This window comes from Mauremys reevesii, linkage group 3 (assembly GCF_016161935.1).
Source record: "Mauremys reevesii isolate NIE-2019 linkage group 3, ASM1616193v1, whole genome shotgun sequence".
NCBI lineage: Eukaryota > Metazoa > Chordata > Testudines > Geoemydidae > Mauremys > Mauremys reevesii.
Window position 1 is genome coordinate 110,549,027 of NC_052625.1, and position 18,268 is coordinate 110,567,294.

Below are 18,268 nucleotides of genomic sequence, written 5' to 3' on the forward strand. Positions count from 1 at the left end.
CACAGCTATCACCTCTCAGGGAGGTGGATTCTTCCACTATGCTGATGGAAGAAACTCACCCATCAACATAGTGGCATCTTCACTTAAGCATTACAGCTCAGCTGCATCGATGCCCCGAGTCTGTTTCATCCCCAGGGTCGGTGCAAGGATATTTTGCGCCCGAAGCAAAATGTGAACCTTGCTCTTCCCCTCCCCTTCCCCTCCCCCCCCAGAGCATTGCTTATTATAAACTTTCAAAAATGAATACTGCATAATGTGGCATTGTTCATTAGAATTAATACAAGGGGGTCAGCGGAAATGATCACAACGGTCCCTTCTGGCCCGGGGGAACCTATGAGCTAGGAGGAGGCTGAGAATGCCCCCAGCTCACAGGGTCTCTAAATGTTCCCAGGCTCTGAGTACTTTGCCCTCCGGGGGGGACCCAGGGGCAAGGAGGGCAGAGCCGGGCTCTCCCAGGGAGCAGGTGAAGATCTCCCTGGGGATCAGGGCCACCTCCCCACATTGGCACAGGGCCACTGGGAGGGGGGGGTGTTGGTGTTTGGAAGCAGAACCTGCGCCAGCCCTTTCCCCTCCGTCACGCTGCGGGCTTTAGTTTCACTTTCCCTCACCCCAGTCGGTGGCTGCATCCGGCCCCAGGTGTGGCAAGTTGGAGGGCGAAGCTTACCTGAGCTCAGGACCACGACCTACCTGCCTCCCCCAATGGCTCCATCCCTTTGCCACGGTGGTTGCCACGTCCAGCCGGCTGTCTCCTCCTTGCTCCGCCACAGGCTCCCACTGACCATCCTGCACGACGCCCTGGCTGCGGGGGCAGGTTTGTTATGGAGGCCTCTCTCCCTACCCTGCCCCACTCAGCTGACTCCCGTGATGCCAGTCACCGTTTTTTGGCACCCCCAAATCTTGGTGCCCTAGGCGGCTGCCTAGTTTACCTAGTGGTTACACCAGCCCTGTTTATCCCTTTATTCAAATTCTTACTTTGCTTTGATCCTGTTCATTCAGAATGAACCAAAAATGAAGTAGATTTTGGTGGTGTGTTAAAATTGTGATCTATCACTTCAAATTCTCAGGGGTTTTCCTGGTCCTGCTTACCAACAGGAGGTTCTGTATGGAAGCATGCTATCAGTGTCGGTCTGCAGACAGCCTGCTTATAGTAATGTGGAGCGAGTTGTGTTTCTGTTTTAGGGAGCAGCCTGCTTTCTTTCTCTCTGGTTTTGGTTTCTTTTGTATTATTATTCTGAATTCCAATTGGGGCAAGAAGGGAAAAGAGAACAGGGAACCTGGGAACAAGCAGCCATAGGTTGTTTTTTTTTTTGGTGCCATGTTTGCACTTGTTCATGCACTTTTTTCCCCCTCCTGAAATGTGTTTTTGTAACTGCTGTTTGGGTATTGTAATGGCAGGTGGCCTGCCTGGCAATGGGTGACTGTTATTAGAACAGTACACTTTTATACATAAAGCCTTTTATGTCATCAAGAAAACTTGCTGCTCTCACTGCATCTCATCATACAATCATGATGTGAAATAATAAAGCTAAATTCATGATCAGGAACAATTAGGAATTAGTAAGCAAACACTATTCCTCTGGAGAATCAGGTACAACAATCCACACTTCAATCACTTCCTTATATGAATCCATACTGTGAATCATCTTACGCCCTCAACCCCCATTTCATAAGTCATGTCATTCATAACTTCATTGCATAGCAATCAAGCTCCCACACCCCGCAATCAGTTAGCCTTCCTCCCTAGCACATTCATAGAGGTCCTAGTCCCCCTCTTCCATTGGGCCTTGCAAGGCCCCAGTGTAGGAGCACAAAGCATCCCTGACTTCAGTAACCTGGGTGCATCCAGCTCCAGCTGTGGTAGCTGCACTTTCTGGCTGAGGGGACCAGTTCAGCATCCTCTTGCAGTCATGAGTCCATTCAGGGGGAAATGGCTCACCGCTGGCTTCAGAAAGATTGTGACGATCGCAGCAAGCCACAGTAAAGCAGGCAATACTGATGACACTGGTGTCCAAATAGGTCTGTAGACATCTCTGAAACCACATTCAACAACCATTCTGCATCTGCTGAGAGTGTAAGTAAACCATCTTTTCAAGGGCCTCTGAAATCAGGGTATGGTTTCATAAGCCCAGGCAAAAGGAGGTAGGTGGGATCCCCCAGATTAACGGTGGGAGTGGTAATTCTGTTTATGACAATGTCATTTGGTGGGAATAGTGTCCCAGCCTGTCCATGAATTGATGAAAAAAAATTGGCATCATGAACTTTCCCAGTGCAGCCCACACTGACATTCATAAATCGACCTCTGTGGTCCATGAGGGCCTGCATAACAATGGCGTATAGGATCTTTTGCAGTTTATATTGTCACATGCTCCTTGAGGAGGGCAAACTATGGGCACATGAGTCCCATCAATGGATCCAGCTTGGTTTGGAAACCCCATTCTCAAAGCCAGCACTTACCACAGGAATATCTTTTATGTCTGCCACTTTGGGGTAAACCACACACCTAAGTGCCTCAGAAACTTCTGCCACCACTTTACCCCCAATTGACTTTCCACCACCAAAGTGGTTGGCAACAGATCTGTAGCAGTCTGGAGTAGATAGCTTCCACACAGCTATAGCAACCCACTTCTGGACAGGCAAGGGTAGCCTCATGCTTGTGTCTTTATGCTTGAGGGGGAGGCAAGCTGCTCACAATGCTCCAGAAATGTAGCTTTCTTCATGAGGTTCTGGACCACTGCTGGTCACCCCAGGTCCATATGAAGATGTGCTCCCACTAGTCTCTGCTTGTGGCCCTGCATTCAAAAGCACCAGTCTGTGTAGAGAGCATCAGCTAATTGTACTGAGCAGCCTGAGCAGCATCAGCCAGTGCAAGTCTGCCATGCTGGGTACTCTTTCTCCTCTGCTGCCTCCTCTTCCTGGTCCATCTGAAGCTCTGTCAGATGCTGTTGGTGGGTCAGAAAATGCTGCTGAAATGTCCCCTAGTGCCTCACAGAAGCTTTGCCTGTTTCCTGTCACTCGGCAGGCAGTGTTTGTAAGCTGTCCAAACTGCCTGTAATGTGCAGGAGGGGGGCAGCAAAGTTTTCCCAGAGTGCACCACAGTCAAAAGGCTAGAGCAGCCACATTTAGGGAGGGCGCTAGGGAGTCTGGGATATGGTTGGTTTGACTTGAGTCTGTGTGCTGCAGTGTGAACGCCAGATCCCCAGGTACCAGCCTGGGTTAGAAAATTCTTAATGTAGGATTAAAAATCAGTGCAGATGCTTCAGTCCCAGGTTCTCCAACTCAGATCAGCTGACCTGAGTCCCACTAACTCTGGGCTTACATTGCAGTGCAGACATACCCATAGACCTTGCTTATTATTGAATCTTCTATTATCTGTTGAAACTTAAGTTTGTAACTCATTTGTGTATGTATGTTTACTGCCTTAACCTTGTAAATAACTCTTATTGCCTTTTCCTATTAATAAATCTGTATACAGTTTATTTCAGAATTGGCTGCCAGCAGTGGCTTTGGTGTGAGATCTAAGGTGCAATTGATCTGGGGTAAATAACTGGTCCTTTGGGATTGGAAGTAATCTGAATATTGCTGTGATTTATAGTGTAAGGGACCATGTATCACAACGGTAGGCTTGTCTAGGCGACAATATGGATCGGAGTAGCCAAGGAGACGGTCTCTGACTCCACGTTTAGGCTGTTATACTGCCTGAGGAGTTTACACTTGGTAATTGATTGGTGAAATCTAAGTGTAGCACTCACAGCCAATTTGGAGCTTGTGTCCTGGTTCTTAACAGTCTGCGAGCCCTGAGGCTGGTACTCTCATTCTTGAGTTACTGCAAGACAACTTGACAACCACCCCACTCCATTGAAAGCCATCCTGTCTCTCACTCACTGTACCCAATGGGCCCAGAGCATTTCATCATGATACGAAACTGAAGGAACAGTCACCTCCTGGTTGCAGAACTGAGATCATGCCCTTGTCTTTCTCCCACCTATCCTGCTGCTGTCAACTGGAGTGCATCCATCCCAGGCGTTAACCAGTTCTCACCAGATGACTCTGCTTTCTTGGGAGCCATTTGCCATGATCAATTCACCTTCACTGAACTCATTGATAAAGAAGGAAATTATGTACTTTGCCAAAAAGGCCTCTGTTGCCGTGTGATCTATAGGATGGCAGAGAAGTGGGAAGATGAGGTGTATGTCCTGGGTGCTTTGGATGGGCTTCTTGGTTTCTACCATCAAATATTATTGGCAGGTGATTTGTCTCTTTTGGCGTGTATGAAAATACAGCTTTTCCTTATGGCAATTTAAAGATTAAAGAGTTAAATGTTGGCCTTGTTTTGAGAAGAACAAAGTTCTGGACAGTAAAGCCTAACTGTTCAAAAGTGATTAGTGATTTTCTTTGCTCAGTTTTTGGGTGTCCAAATGGAGACATTTTAAAAAGGGGCCTGAATTTAGGAGGGAGTGCCTCAAGATGACTACCTGAAAATTTGAGGCATCCAAAATAATTACCATATATACTCATTTATTAGCCCATTCGTTTATAAGCCAACCCATCAAAATGGATAGGTAAAAATAGCAAAAACTGTATGATGCTTTCATAAGCTGACCCTATATTTCAGGGGTTGGCAAACTTTGGCTCCCGGCCCATCAGGGTAAGCCGCTAGCGGGCCTGGACGTTTTGTTTACCTGGACTGTCTGCAGGAACAGAGCCCCTCAGCTCCCACTGGCCACAGTTGACCATTCCAAGCCAATGGGAGCTCCGGGAAGTGGGAGCCAGCACGTCCCTCAGCCCACACTGCTTCCCGCAGCTCCCATTGGCTGGGAACGGCAAACCATGGCCACTGGGAGCTGAGGGGTTCCATGCCTGAAAACACTCCAGGTAAACAAAATGACAATATATTAGATATTCAATTCAATAATTCCATAGAGCTTAAAATCATCAAATTCTGGTGGAGACCCATTGGTAAGTCGATCCCCCCCCTCTTTGATGCTTCACTTTTTACCAAAAAAATTCAGCTTATGAACGAGAATATATTGATTGCTAGTGAAATATTCGGTATGGGCAAGGGCTGACTGCATGTTCTGTCTTGTACAGTTCCTGAGCATAGTTGGTTCTTAAATAACATACTTTGTCAAGGTCTAGAAAGAGCCTCTAAGTGCTTTCAGGATTGACGTAACAATCACAAATGTGTGACTGTTCACTTAATGAGGCTCATGAGATGTAGCTATTAGCCATAACAGTTTGCACAAATGTTTCTAAATTTGACTCCATCATGATGAATTAGCTTCAGAAGCATCAGGGTCAAAATGCGGCTTCATTAGCACACTGGAACATTTTAAAAATGATGACTGATTTTTGTTCTATTTTTTTTCACTCCCTTTTTCCTAATGTGTTTATAACTTTGAACAGAAGCTCCTAGAAGACTTGCAAATGTAACAGTCTATCTAGGTACTTACCAACCTGCATCACTACATCATGGGAGCAGCTCATAAATATGTAGTGAATTTATCGTGTAAACTCACTACCTATGAGGTGGATGGTATTAGCCTCATTTCAGATGTGGGAAGTCAGGAAGAAAGACTGAAGGACTGCTCCAAGGACATACAGGAAATCTGTGGGACAGCTGGATGAAATTTTTCAGACAAAATGTTTTTTCATTGAGAAATGCAGATTTGGTGACACTGAAATGCTTCACAAATCTCTATTAGTTTCACAGGATTATTTTCTTTAAAAATTTTCAAAAAAATAGAAATTTTATATTGACGCTTTTGAAATGAAATGTTTCAAATGTTGGGTTTGAAATGCGTTTTTGATTAAAAATTTCCTTTATTTTTACTTTTAAAAAGTCCAAACATTAAAAATAGTCAAACTTAAAATGAAGTGATTTTGTCAAAATAACACATTTCATTTGACCTGAACTTTTTTTTTTACATTTTGAAATTTCCAACGAACTGGAAAATCCGTTATTCTCACAGCTCTGCCAAGATCAACTGAGCTCCAGTCCAGTGATTTAACCACAGATGTGTTCTGAGTAATCAGTTTTTGACTTGACAAAGAGATTTAGGTCATGTGTGTCATGTTCCTAAAACTGTCTTTAGTTAGAATGCTGCATCAAAGTATTTAACATTTAAGTTATAAACTCATGTCCTTTTGTATGTCCGACAATTACTGCTCTATTAATGGTTTATTTTTCATTCTTTCTTTAACTAGGTATAAAGTGATGTACCACTTTTGCTTTTCAAAAGTCCATCAAAACCAGTTTTAACAGTGACACTTCTCTGGAGGTGGTAGGAAAAGGACCTATCACACCCACACAGTATCTCCCCATGATGTTACTGTTGATAGTTTACATATTTGCCATCACTTCAAGATAAGAATTTCCTGTAATGCACCATGTCTCCTTGGAAATATGGCAGTTACTGTTTGTCTTTCACTTTATGTAATCTTATAATTGTGCTTTGCATTAGTAAATATAGATCAATTTATTTTAATTGCTTTCACTCACTGAGAAATAAACCAACAGTCCTGGTATTTTGTGCCTACCAGCCTACTTCTTCCTTAATCACTTTTAAATAGCAGTTACACTTGGCTAATTAATTCTTCTAATTTTCCTGTAACACATAAATTTGGGCCTCACTTTCCTGTTGACTCCATCTTTTTACGGTGAGTGTGAGGTCCTGCAGGGATCTGTTCTTAGTCCTAGTCAATATCTTCATCAATGATCCTGAAGAAAATAAAATATAAAAAACTCATTGCTAGTAAAATTTGCAAATGATACAGAAAATTGTAGTGTTCACCTGAGATGCATGTGTTTTAATGTAGGCAAATACAAGGCTAGATATCTAGGCACAAAGACTGTACATCACACTTGAAAGAGGGGGGAACTGTATCCTGGAATGCATTGACACTGAAAAGGACTTAGGGTTATCTATACTGGAATTAAACACCTGTAGCTGGCCTGTGTCAGGTGACTCTGGCTCACAGGGCTTGGGTTCACACAGCTGTAAAATTGCAGTGTAGCTGTTTGGGCCCTAGTTGGATCCCTAGCCTTGTGACCCTTCCCCCTCACAGGATCCCAGAGCTTGGGCTTGGGCTGGAGCCCAAGCTCTGGGATCCTGTGAGCAGGGACGGCTGTAGGTATTTTGCCGCCCCAAACACGGCAGGCAGGCTGCTTGCCTGTGGGAGGTCCCCCATCCCACGGATTCGGCAGCATGCCTGCGGGAGGTCCGCTGAAGCCGCAGGACCAGTAGACACTCTGCTGAGGGCAACCTGCCTACTGCCCTCATGGCGACTGGCAGAGCGCCCCCTGTGGCTTGCTGCCCCAGGCACGCGCTTGACGTGCTGGTGCCTGGAGCTGCCCCTGCCCGTGAGGGGGGAGACTCCCAGAGCACAGACTCTAGTTCAAGCCCAAACTTCTACACTGCAGTTTTACAGCCTTGTAGCCCAAGCCCCATGAGCCTGAGTCAGGTCAGTTGTGGATGTTTCATTGCAGTGTAGATGTACCCTAAGGGGTCATGGTAGATAGCTAACTGAACGTGAGATCCCAGTGTAATGTTGTAGCCACAATGGTAAACAATCCTTGGATGTACAAGGAGGGGACTGTCAAGTAGGAGTAAGAAGGTGGTAGTACCACTGTATATGGCATTAGTGACACCACTACTGTGTCCACACTTCAAAGAGGATATTGAAAATTTGGGATGGGTTCAGAAAAGAGCTTTGAGAATGACTAAAGGTGCAGAAAACATGCCTTAGAGTTACAGACTAAGAAGCTCAATCTATTTAGTTTATATAAGAGAAAGAAGCAATAGGTGCAACTGATCAAAAAAATTTAAAGGTAATATTTTTTCATTGGAATTTGCTGATTTGTCAAAATCTATATTCATAAGAACATAAAAATGGCCATACTGGGTCAGACCAAAGGTCCATCTAGCCCAGTATCCTGTCTTCCGACAGTGGCCAATGCCAGGTACATCTGAGGGAATGAATAGAACAAGCAATTGGTCCTGGGGCCAGTTTTGTTCAATATCTTCATTAATGATCTGGAGGATGGCATGGACTGCACTCTCAGCAAGTTTGCAGATGACACTAAACTGGGAGGAGTGGTAGATACACTGGAGGGTAGGGATAGGATACAGAGGAACCTAGACAAATTAGAGGATTGGGCCAAAAGAAACCTGATGAGGTTCAACAAGAACAAGTGCAGAGTCCTGCACTTAGGACAGAAGAATCCCGTGCACTGCTACAGTTCTGCAGAAAACGACCTAGGGGTTGCAGTGAACGAGAAGCTGGATATGAGTCAACAGTGTGCCCTTGTTACCAAGAAGGCTAATGGCATTTTGGGCTGTATAAGTAGGGGCATTGCCAGCAGATCTAGGGATGTGATTATTCCCCTCTATTCAACATTGGTGAGGCCTCATCTGGATTAGTGTGTCCAGTTTTGGGCCCCACACTACAAGAAGGATTTGGAAAGAGTCCAGCGGAAGGCAACAAAAATGATTAGGGGGCTGGAGCACATGACTTATGAGGAGAGGCTGAGGGAACTGGGATTGTTTAGTCTGCAGAAGAGAAGAATGAAGGGGGATTTGATAGCTGCTTTCAACTACGTGAAAAGGGGTTCCAAAGAGGATGGATCTAGACTGTAAAAGCAACAAAGAATCCTGTGGCACCTTATAGACTAACAGACGTTTTGCAGCATGAGCTTTCGTGGGTGAATACCCACTTCTTCGGATTCTTCTTGCATCCGAAGAAGTGGGTATTCACCCACGAAAGCTCATGCTGCAAAACGTCTGTTAGTCTATAAGGTGCCACAGGATTCTTTGTTGCTTTTACAGATCCAGACTAACACGGCTACCCCTCTGATACTTGGATCTAGACTGTTCTCAGTGGTACCAGATGATAGAACAAGGAGTAATGGTCTCAAGTTGCAGTGGGGGAGGTTTAGGTTTGATATTAGGAAAAACGTTTTCACTAGGAGGGTGGTGAAGCACTATAATGGGTTACCTAGGGAGGTGGTGGAATCTCCTTCCTTAGAGGTTTTTAAGGTCAGGCTTGACAAAGCCCTGGCTGGGATGATTTAGTTGGGAATTGGTCCTGGTTTGAGCAGGGGGTTGGTCTAGATGACCTCCTGAGGTCCCTTCCAACCCTGATATTCTATGATTCTATGACTCCCTTGCTACAAGGCAGCCATTCATATACAAGCTGCCTCAGGGTCAGCAATCCTAGGGTCTCCAGCTCCAGGGCAGCCCACCAGGTTCCCTGGCTCTGAGGGCAACCTATCTAGCAGAGCTTCCTGGAGTTGGGGATTCCACTAGAGCTGGTAATTGTATTTTTCAGTAAACCAGAGAATTTTTGAATTGGAAGTGAATTTTAGCAAAAAGCCAATTATTTTCCTCTGCATTGTTAATCTGTCTGAATAAAGATTTATTATCAGATTATCTTTTCAGACTGGTTAATGTTTATATCATCCCGTTGGCTAAGATTTTTCCAGCAGATTGTAAAGTAGACTCATATTGTGTAACGGTTGAACTAGTGAAATGCATGTGGAACGGGTCACTAATGTACTGGAATTACAAGCTGCTCTGACTTTTTATGAGGAACTAACTATTGAGAAGGTACCGTAAGCTTCTGTATCTTACATTTTGAACAAAGTTTCTAGTCTGATTCCTGAGAAGGGAGTTTTGTTTCAAAGCTGTGTATTCGGTGCTAAAGACTTAAGATGGATTAGTTATTCTGAAATGAATATTGGGTTTTACGTAAGAAGCACTGACAGAAATAAGACTTCTGTAGTAACTGAGATGAGTGGTGGCTGGTGTGCAATGCACGCTGACAATTTCCAGTCAGTTGGTGTATAGTGTCTAGGGGAACATTGCCAATTGGTGTAAGCTAGGGAAGCCTTCAGGATGTTCTAACTTGTGCTGGCACCACGACGGAGAGAGAATCAGGGAAATGTAACTGGATAACACAGATTATTATTTATATAAAAATAACAATAGGAGATATACCAATCGCCTAGAAGTGGAAGGGACCTTGAAAGGTCATTGAGTCCAGCCCCTGCCTTCACTAGCAGGACCAAGTACTGATTTTGCCCTAGATCCCTAAGTGGCCCCCTCAAGGATTGAGCTCACAACCCTGGGTTTAGTAGGCCAATGCTCAAACCACTGAGCTGTCCCTCCTCTCAACGGTTGCTGTTGAACTTTAAGGAAGTCATTCATCTGTTCATTCACATCCTAGAAAGAAAATAGAATTATAGAATATCAGGGTTGGAAGGGACCTCAGGAGGTCATCTAGTCCAGCCCCCTGCTCAAAGCAGGACCAATTCCCAACTAACAGAGAAGAAGCAATATTTAGTTCACTCTGTGGCCAAAACCCACCAAACCCAGACAAAATAAATAACAAACAAACCAATTCCCAAACCAAACCCCCTTCTCTGGGAAGAAAGGAAGACAGATTTTCTGAAAGAACTGGGATTTACTTCTCTTGAACAGATGTATTGAGGTTGAAGAATCAAATGAAAATATATACAATTAATAAACTCAACTACATCCAGGTTACTTTGTCTAGTTTCTAAAAGCAGCTCCAGATGGTGTTCTAATGAGCCATAAAGGTGAGGAAAATTTACTATAGTCTTTTCTGAGCTGGAATAGTTTGCTCTTCACTTGTCAATATTCCTTCCTGACATCCTGAATGCTTGCCAAGGCAAACAAGATCCACCTGTCCATGGTGTATCTGATCACTCAGAAAGAAGGCAGTACTTTTGAAAAGGACCTTAACAGAAGGTATTGATCCACGGGTAAACGTTCAAATGAAATTGTAAAAATGATAGTGTTGAAAAATAGGATGCCACACATTGTTGACTTAGCTAAGATTGGTCGTAAATTTAGTTGCATTTTTGCTCTCTGACTAAAATATAATGGCTTTCAAGTGCCTTTTTATTGCCTGCATCTGCATCATACAAGATCCAAGAACTGCTTGCTATTGTAGTCTCTTGAAAAAAACTAGACTAGTAGAGCAACATAATAGCTAAGGTTTCTTTTGTTTGTTTGTTTGCTTGTTTTAAAGAGAACAAAACCCTGTTGCTATGTCCTCTTATGTATTTTTTTATCCAATGTGACTTCATATGGAATATACATAGTAAAATAGAAACCGATAGTCATGTGAAACAGAAGGTGGACTACAAAAGTTTCATGATAAAATTTCTTATTTGCCTGTGGTGACTGCTATTAAATTGCAGGCCAAATTATGAGCCTATTGAAGTCTGTAGAAGTTTTGCCAATAACATTAAACTTATAGGGTCAAATCCTTGTACTATTAATTTATGCAAACTGGATGCTCATCATTATTTTTTCAAAAAGGCCTTTTAATTTGTCTTGAAAAATATTGTTACAATGTTACTTATATTGAACTCTGAAAATCATTATACAAAATGTTAAACAAAACTGAGTTTTTTTCACATATAAATATATTTTACAAAAACAAAATAAATCAAAGCTCTGCAGATACTTTTCTTCCTTGGATTTTAATTAATATCTTTTAAACAGTTAAAAATGTAGGAAAATAACTCTCAAAGAATGTTTCTGATAAAATTGGTTGGAACTGTTCAAATTTTGAAATTTAAATGAAATTTTTGAACGTTAAAAAGAATTTATTTTAGACCAGCTCTAATTTCTATGTGTATATAAAGAAAACAAGGAGTTGGAAAGTACTGTAGGGAGGCGGCAATTTTCATAGGTATATTGTACTTCTTTCATCAGCCCTTATCATAAGATTATAGTGTCCTCGCATGGGAAGAAGGAAGTAATACATCCTACAGTGTGTTGTAGAAAAGTCAAAAGCAAAAATAGATTTTCTTTATAAATCTAGGAAACCCTGCAATACTGATCCCTTCCATGGATTAATCTTGCTTTGTCTTTTATAGTCACAAATTGTCTTATGAAGTTCTTGGCAGCTTGGACTTGCTGGGCCAAATTTTAGTCTGAATTTGAAACTCCATCAAACTAAATAAGCAGAGGCCTTTCTAACCTAAGTGTTTTCATTTAGCATTTATTCTTATGATATCTAAATTCTATTATCTAATAGCTGAAGATTTCCTTCTACTTTCTCCATTTCCTCTCCACTAGGCTATCAGGAACCCCAACAATGACAAAGTATCTGTCCCTTCATTAGGCAGTATTGACCTTGTGAATCAACCCTACCACGGCTCTTAAAAAGTTGAAGGGTCCAATTATAGATATAAGGACCTGGGAGATATTGGGAGAAAGGAAGTGGCCCGGGAGTAAGAAGTGTTCGGGAGGAAATCTCGTTACCGTTTCTTTAAGGGAGGAGGTCCAGGAGGCTCCCCTCTCACCCAACCAATTTGGGATGAAGAAATAAAAGGGGACTAGATTGAATACTCCTCCCCCCCTAGTAGGAGGAGGCTGCCAAACCCTCAGAGCTTGGGGGCTAAGTGGAGGCCAGCTGAGAGAGAAGCTGGATAAGACCCTACAATTGGCTGAATTGTGACCCAGCTCCAGGAGGAAAGCTGGGGACTCCTGGTAAGGAGAGGGATAATAATTACTTGAATTACCCAGCTCCAGGAGGAGGGCTGGGGCTTCTGCCATAAGGAGAGGACACAGAGACAGCCCTGAGTGGACACTAGGAACAGAGTTTAGAGGGCAGGTGTCACTAGAACCCTCTAAGTCAGAAACCCCTTTTGTTTATTTGGGACTTTTTGTTATGGATCCTCTTGCATGAGATTCTATAACAAATGAGCCCCAACAAGAGTACTATTGAATCAAACATCAAGATTGCTTGAAGTGGAGTTACTGGCTTTCTGAGAAGGGAAACTGAGGCAAGGAGTACATGCAGCACCACACTAACTCAGCAGGGGGTGCTCCAGGGTAGGCATGCCCTATGACACCAACTTAATGATCATTGAAATGGGTTTTGATAAAAATAAAGGGGGGGCAGATTTGCATTTGATATAAAGTCATGTAGCTCGCGTGAAGTAAATGATGCTACACCAATTTACGCCAGATGACCCCGCAGCTATATAGACAGAGATGTTCCATATTTAATCATCTATTCATGGGGGCTCTGGATTTCTTCCCTATATTCAGGGGCAGCTCCAGGCCCCAGCACGCCAAGCGTGTGCTTGGGGCGGCATGCTGCAGGGAGCCCTCCGCCGGTTGCCGGGAGGGCGGCAGGCGGCTCTGGTGGAGCCGCGGGACCAGCGGACCTTCCGCAGGCACATCTGCGGGAGGTCCACCGGAGCTGCAGGACCGGCGACCGGCAGAGCGCCCCCCATGGCGTGCCGCTGTGCTTGGGGCGGCAAAATGGCTAGAGCCGCCCCTGCCTATATTCTGTCCATCAAAGACCTCAGATCACATTGGCTTGGCATAAGAAAGTGAGATTTAGCTGCTTCTGGAGGCCAGTAGCACAGCTCAGAGCATCAGCTGAAAAGAGGTACTATACTATAGGTATAGTGCTTCCTGGCCCACAGGTATCCAGCCTTTGGCAGACGTTGATCATGATGCCCCTGCAGAACTCCTAGTCCTGGACAGGCTGCGGATTGCATAAATTTAGTTTCTCAAGAGATTTTTTCTCTTATCACATGAAAATGTGACACTGTGTGTGTGCATGTGCATGTATATACATACATTGGCTTGCACATGTATATTTACAAAATAGGATTTGGGTTTGTTTGTGACCAAAGAATCAAAGCTGCACAGAAATCTGATTGAAAATATACAAGATTTTATTGCTCGTTTCTTCCCCTCTGCCTAGTATCTCCTTCCTTCCTTTTGCTACTATAGTTTTTATGCTGAACTGCCTTGTAATACATAATGTAAACAATTATGAAAACACATAGTAACGACCCAGTAATTCATCCATAGAAACCTATTGTTTGCAGGGCAGGGAGAGGGACTTGTTTGCCCAAGCAGCAATCAAATACATTCAATACAAGAAGGGAAGAGCTAGTTTTTTAACATGCTCAGTAGAGGAAATTGGCCAGCCTTTCTGGTAGCTAGACTGGAAAATATCAAGTACTGGCAGGTGTGAGTAAAAACACTTGCGGTAGCACATTACCTAACAGATGTCATTCAGAGATGTTTCAAGAGCCAGGGCATCATGTGACTTTGTGTATAATGGTCAGAATTGTAAAGAAAAAGCCTAAAATTAGTCTCACTCTTTTTGTGATATAGCAGAACGCTCAAACAGTCATTTTCTTAAGACTTTATGAAACTCTGCTTAAATGAAGAGAGTAGACACTGTATTATTCCATGCTAATACGTTAGATTTTTACCAGACTGTTTGAAAAGAAAAACTTAATTTGCAAGGAATGATTTGAGCTCTGCATTAGCTTTATGGAAGAAGTAGGCATGGAACTTCTGGAACAAGAGTTCTCAGTCACACCCCTTTATGTGGGTAATTTTATACAATGGGGCTTATATTTTTCATTCAGAACTTTTCTTGTGGACCACCTCCTCTTCTACTTCCAGTGGTGTGGTCCATATCAATCACACAAAACATCCCTCTGACTATTAGAATTATTTCCTTCTATAGAAAAATATTAGGAAAGATTCCTGTTGGTGTATTTTTAATTGTCTTCTGATTTAATTTAGCAGCTGGAAATAAAGTGGAGGAGACAGCACCATGTGACCAACTAGCTCTCGGCAGGCCACCAGCCAGTGTTCCATAGATCACAATTTGAGGACCTGCACTCTAAAGTTTTGAAATGAATTTCTGGGTTACAACTGATCTTCCAGGTACCTTCCTTGCTTTTTTAAAATGCCGTGGACTCAGTCCAGCTTTCCATATCTTGTGAGACTTGTCTCACTCCATTTTCCTCCCCACTCCCTATTTAGCATCAAGTGGCTGCTGAAAATATTCTTTGAGGGGGCTAAGCCTGCCCTCAACTCAACCTGCAGCAGCAGCACCCGTCCCATGGGGCTAGGCCCAGCTCCTCACTCCAGCCTGTTGGCTCTTGCTGCTCGCAGATTCGGAGGCGCTCGCTATGGTGTCGCTTGATGCATGCATCAATGCACAGATGGGGCCCTTCCTCTGTGACTCCCTGCCCCTTCCTGTCAGGGGGAGCAGAGGGCTGATGGGGCAAGGGAACTGATAAGAGGGTGCAGGGACTGATGGGAGCATGGCTGAGGGGAGCAGAGGGAAGTGGAGGGGATAGTGGGGCATCATTGTTATCAGAATATTTATGAACATGCCACTTTTTCTGAAGAGAAGCCCGCCGTCCCGCCCACACTCCATGGAGCAGTCAGGAAGAGGAACCCCTTCTGAGTCCCCACTCCATGAAGTTCCTCCCCCCCACATAGATCAGTCAGGAAGGGGACCTCCCATCTCATGGAGCTGCCCCCTCCCCCAACCCCATGGAACAGTCAGGAAGAAGAGGACTGTCCCTCATATTGGGGATAGACACTGACCCATCTTAGGGTATGTCTACACTGCAATTAAATACCTGAGTCAGCTGACTTGGGCTCAGGCTAAAGGGCTGTATAATTGCAATCAAGATGTGGGTCTCAAAGCCCAGGTTCCAGCTTGAGCCCAAACATCTGCACTGCAATTATACAGTTCCTTAGCGCAAGCCCAAGTCAGCTGACACGGGCCAGCTGCGGGTTTTTAATTGTACTGTAGATGTATCCTGGGAGCTCAACAGGCTCTTATTGGCCCTTCCTTCAGGCTCTCCAAGAGGATGGACAGTGTTCATTGCATGAGCAGCTATTCAATATTTTGTTTTGTTCTCATTACTTACTGTGCACATGACTTAAAGTGTAGCCCAACCTTATTTACTGCGCACTATTCAAGCTCTGCTCCAAAGACAGAATTATTAATTTCTTCATGGACTTTCCTATGGTGCTCATCATTGTAAAAACTGTGTGACACTGAGCACCTTTCCCAGAAGAGCCCTGTGCAACCTCGAAAGCTTGTCTCTGTCACCAACAGAAGTTGGTCCAATAAAAGATATTGCCTCACCCACTTTGTCTCAGATGTTAACTAATTTATCATCGTAATACCCCTGTGAGATGAGGGTGGTGGTATTCCCACTGTGACAATGGGGAGTTGAGGCATAGAAAGATTAAAGTCAAAAGTATTCAGACTAACTTTGAATTTCCAATGTGAGACAAGTAGAACCTGATTGTTCAGAGTACTTACTGTTATAGAGCACTTCTTATACTTCAGGGGCAGTTGTAAATGCTCAGCACTTCTGCACTTCCCCAGGGTCTCAAGTCAGGTATTCAGAAAATGAGGAAAATTAGTGACACCTCTGACAAGTTTGGTTTAAGTGACTTGCCAGCATCACACAGGGAGCTCTGTGGCAGAGGCGGGGATGGAATCCAGTTTTCCAGGGCAGCATTCAACTGTCGTAACCATGAAGCCCTCCATTCCCTTCCTGCAACCCTCTGTCTCGTTCACTACATACCATCCAACGTCTGCAACAAATGAAGCAGGAGTTCTACAAACAATAGCCTCCTTCACTACATAACTCTGATTTGTCCCCAGAGCAGGCCCAGCCACTTCCAGCCCCAGTGTCTCTTCCCTGGCTCCTCATCCAATCTCTGTTTTCCTCACCTTCTCCCTAGCTCCTTGTCCCAGTCTTTTTGCCCAACCAGTCTGAGTTAGCTCTCCACAACCCAGCTCCTGGTCAGCTCTGTCTCTCTTTCCCTTGTTTCCTCAACATAGGTTCCTAGTCCCAGTCTCCTTGTCCAGCCAGTTCCAATCTCCCCTAGGCCCAGTCTACCTCCCCGCTCCTCCCAGTCAGTTTCTTTCTCTTGCAATCCCCCGCAATCCCAGTGTCACTGGGCTTCTTGTTCTAATTTACTCATTTCCCGCCCTCTGGTCTAGCTTTTACCTCCTCTACATTTGAATCAGATGGTTTCCTCTTCCATGCTGCCTGAGTGCCACAAGATAATCATTGAAATGATAGGAGAGACAGAGTTCCAGGGCCTGTCCCCAGCCTAGCCTGGAGCAGCTATTAGAGGGATAGGCCTTCTGAGCCCTCGTAGCTCTGGGCTGGAGCATGTTCAGCCGCTCTGTGGAGATGGTGCAGTCTAGTCACAGTGGGAGCTGTGAAGGGTTGGGGAATGCTCAGTGAGTATGAAAACTTCAGAAATTTTAGCTTTAAGCTCTAGCAAATCTCTACTCTGCATGTGAAACTGCAGTTTTTCAAGGACTTATAACTTGGCCAAATTTGGGCACACTTTCATAGATCTGGAAAAAGGCACATCCCGGCCACAAAGACCACCCATCCCTGCCCAATTTCAACTCCCCGGTAGAAAGCCTGGGGGCACTAGAGCATTTCAAAGAAATTGTTCCCAGAAATGGCTGAACCGTTTGAGCTAAATTTCCAGAAATGTTCAGCCTGAGGCATACCCAGCATGGGCAATTTCAGGCCAAATCGCTATAGCAGGGGTCGGCAACCTTTCAGCAGTGGTGTGCCAAGTCTTCATGTATACACTCTAATTTAAGGCTTCGCGTGCCGGTAATACATTTTAACATTTTTTAGAAGGTCTCTCCATAAGTCTATATCAGGGGTTGGCAACCTTTCAGAAGCGGTGTGCCAAGTCTTTATTCATTCACTCTAATTTAAGGTTTTGCGTGCTGGTAATACATTTTAAGGTTCTTAGAAGGTCTCTTTCTATAAGTCTATAATATATAACTAACTATTGTTGTATGTAAAGTAAATAAGGTTTTTAAAATGTTTAAGAAGCTTCATTTAAAATTAAATAAAATGCAAAGCCCCCCACACCAGTGGCCAGGACCCAGGCAGTGTGAGTGCCACTGAAAATCCGCTCGCGTGCCGCATTCGGCACCCGTGCCATAGGTTGCCTACCCCTGGCCTATATATATAACCAAACTACTGTTATATGTAAAGTAAACAAGGTTTTCAAAATATTTCAGCAGCTTTATTTAAAATTAAATTAAAATGCAGATCTTATCAGTTTACTGTGATCCTTGCCCTTGCTTTTCCTTGCTGAGTTTTCCAATGTCTGGCATGTATTTGGATACTTTAACCAGTTGGAACCCCAGATCGGCAGTTAACCAGCTGGAACCCCAGATCGGCAGCTGAGGTGAATGGAGCTGGCGGCTGGTAGGGCTGAGCAGGGCCGGAGACCTGGACCCTGTCTGGCAGGGGGCCTGCGTTGGAACTCCAACCAGAAGCAAGGTGAGTGGGGCTGCGGCGGGGGACCCCGGCTGGCAAGGAGCCAGCAGCCAGAACCCCAGAGCAGCGACTCAATGGCTCAGCCTGCCGCCGCCACTCTGGGGTTTCGGCCGCTGGCTC

The 18,268-nt window shown here is 44.4% G+C and overlaps 1 long non-coding RNA gene across 1 annotated transcript; it reads left to right on the forward strand.

Moving 5' to 3' along the window:
- Positions 1-12,405: 12,405 nt before the first annotated feature.
- Positions 12,406-18,050, forward strand: LOC120400741. The gene is made up of 3 exons (XR_005596033.1): positions 12,406-12,524; positions 14,595-14,738; positions 18,004-18,050. It is a non-coding gene; the product is annotated as an uncharacterized LOC120400741 (long non-coding RNA).
- The last annotated feature ends 218 nt before the right edge of the window (positions 18,051-18,268 follow it).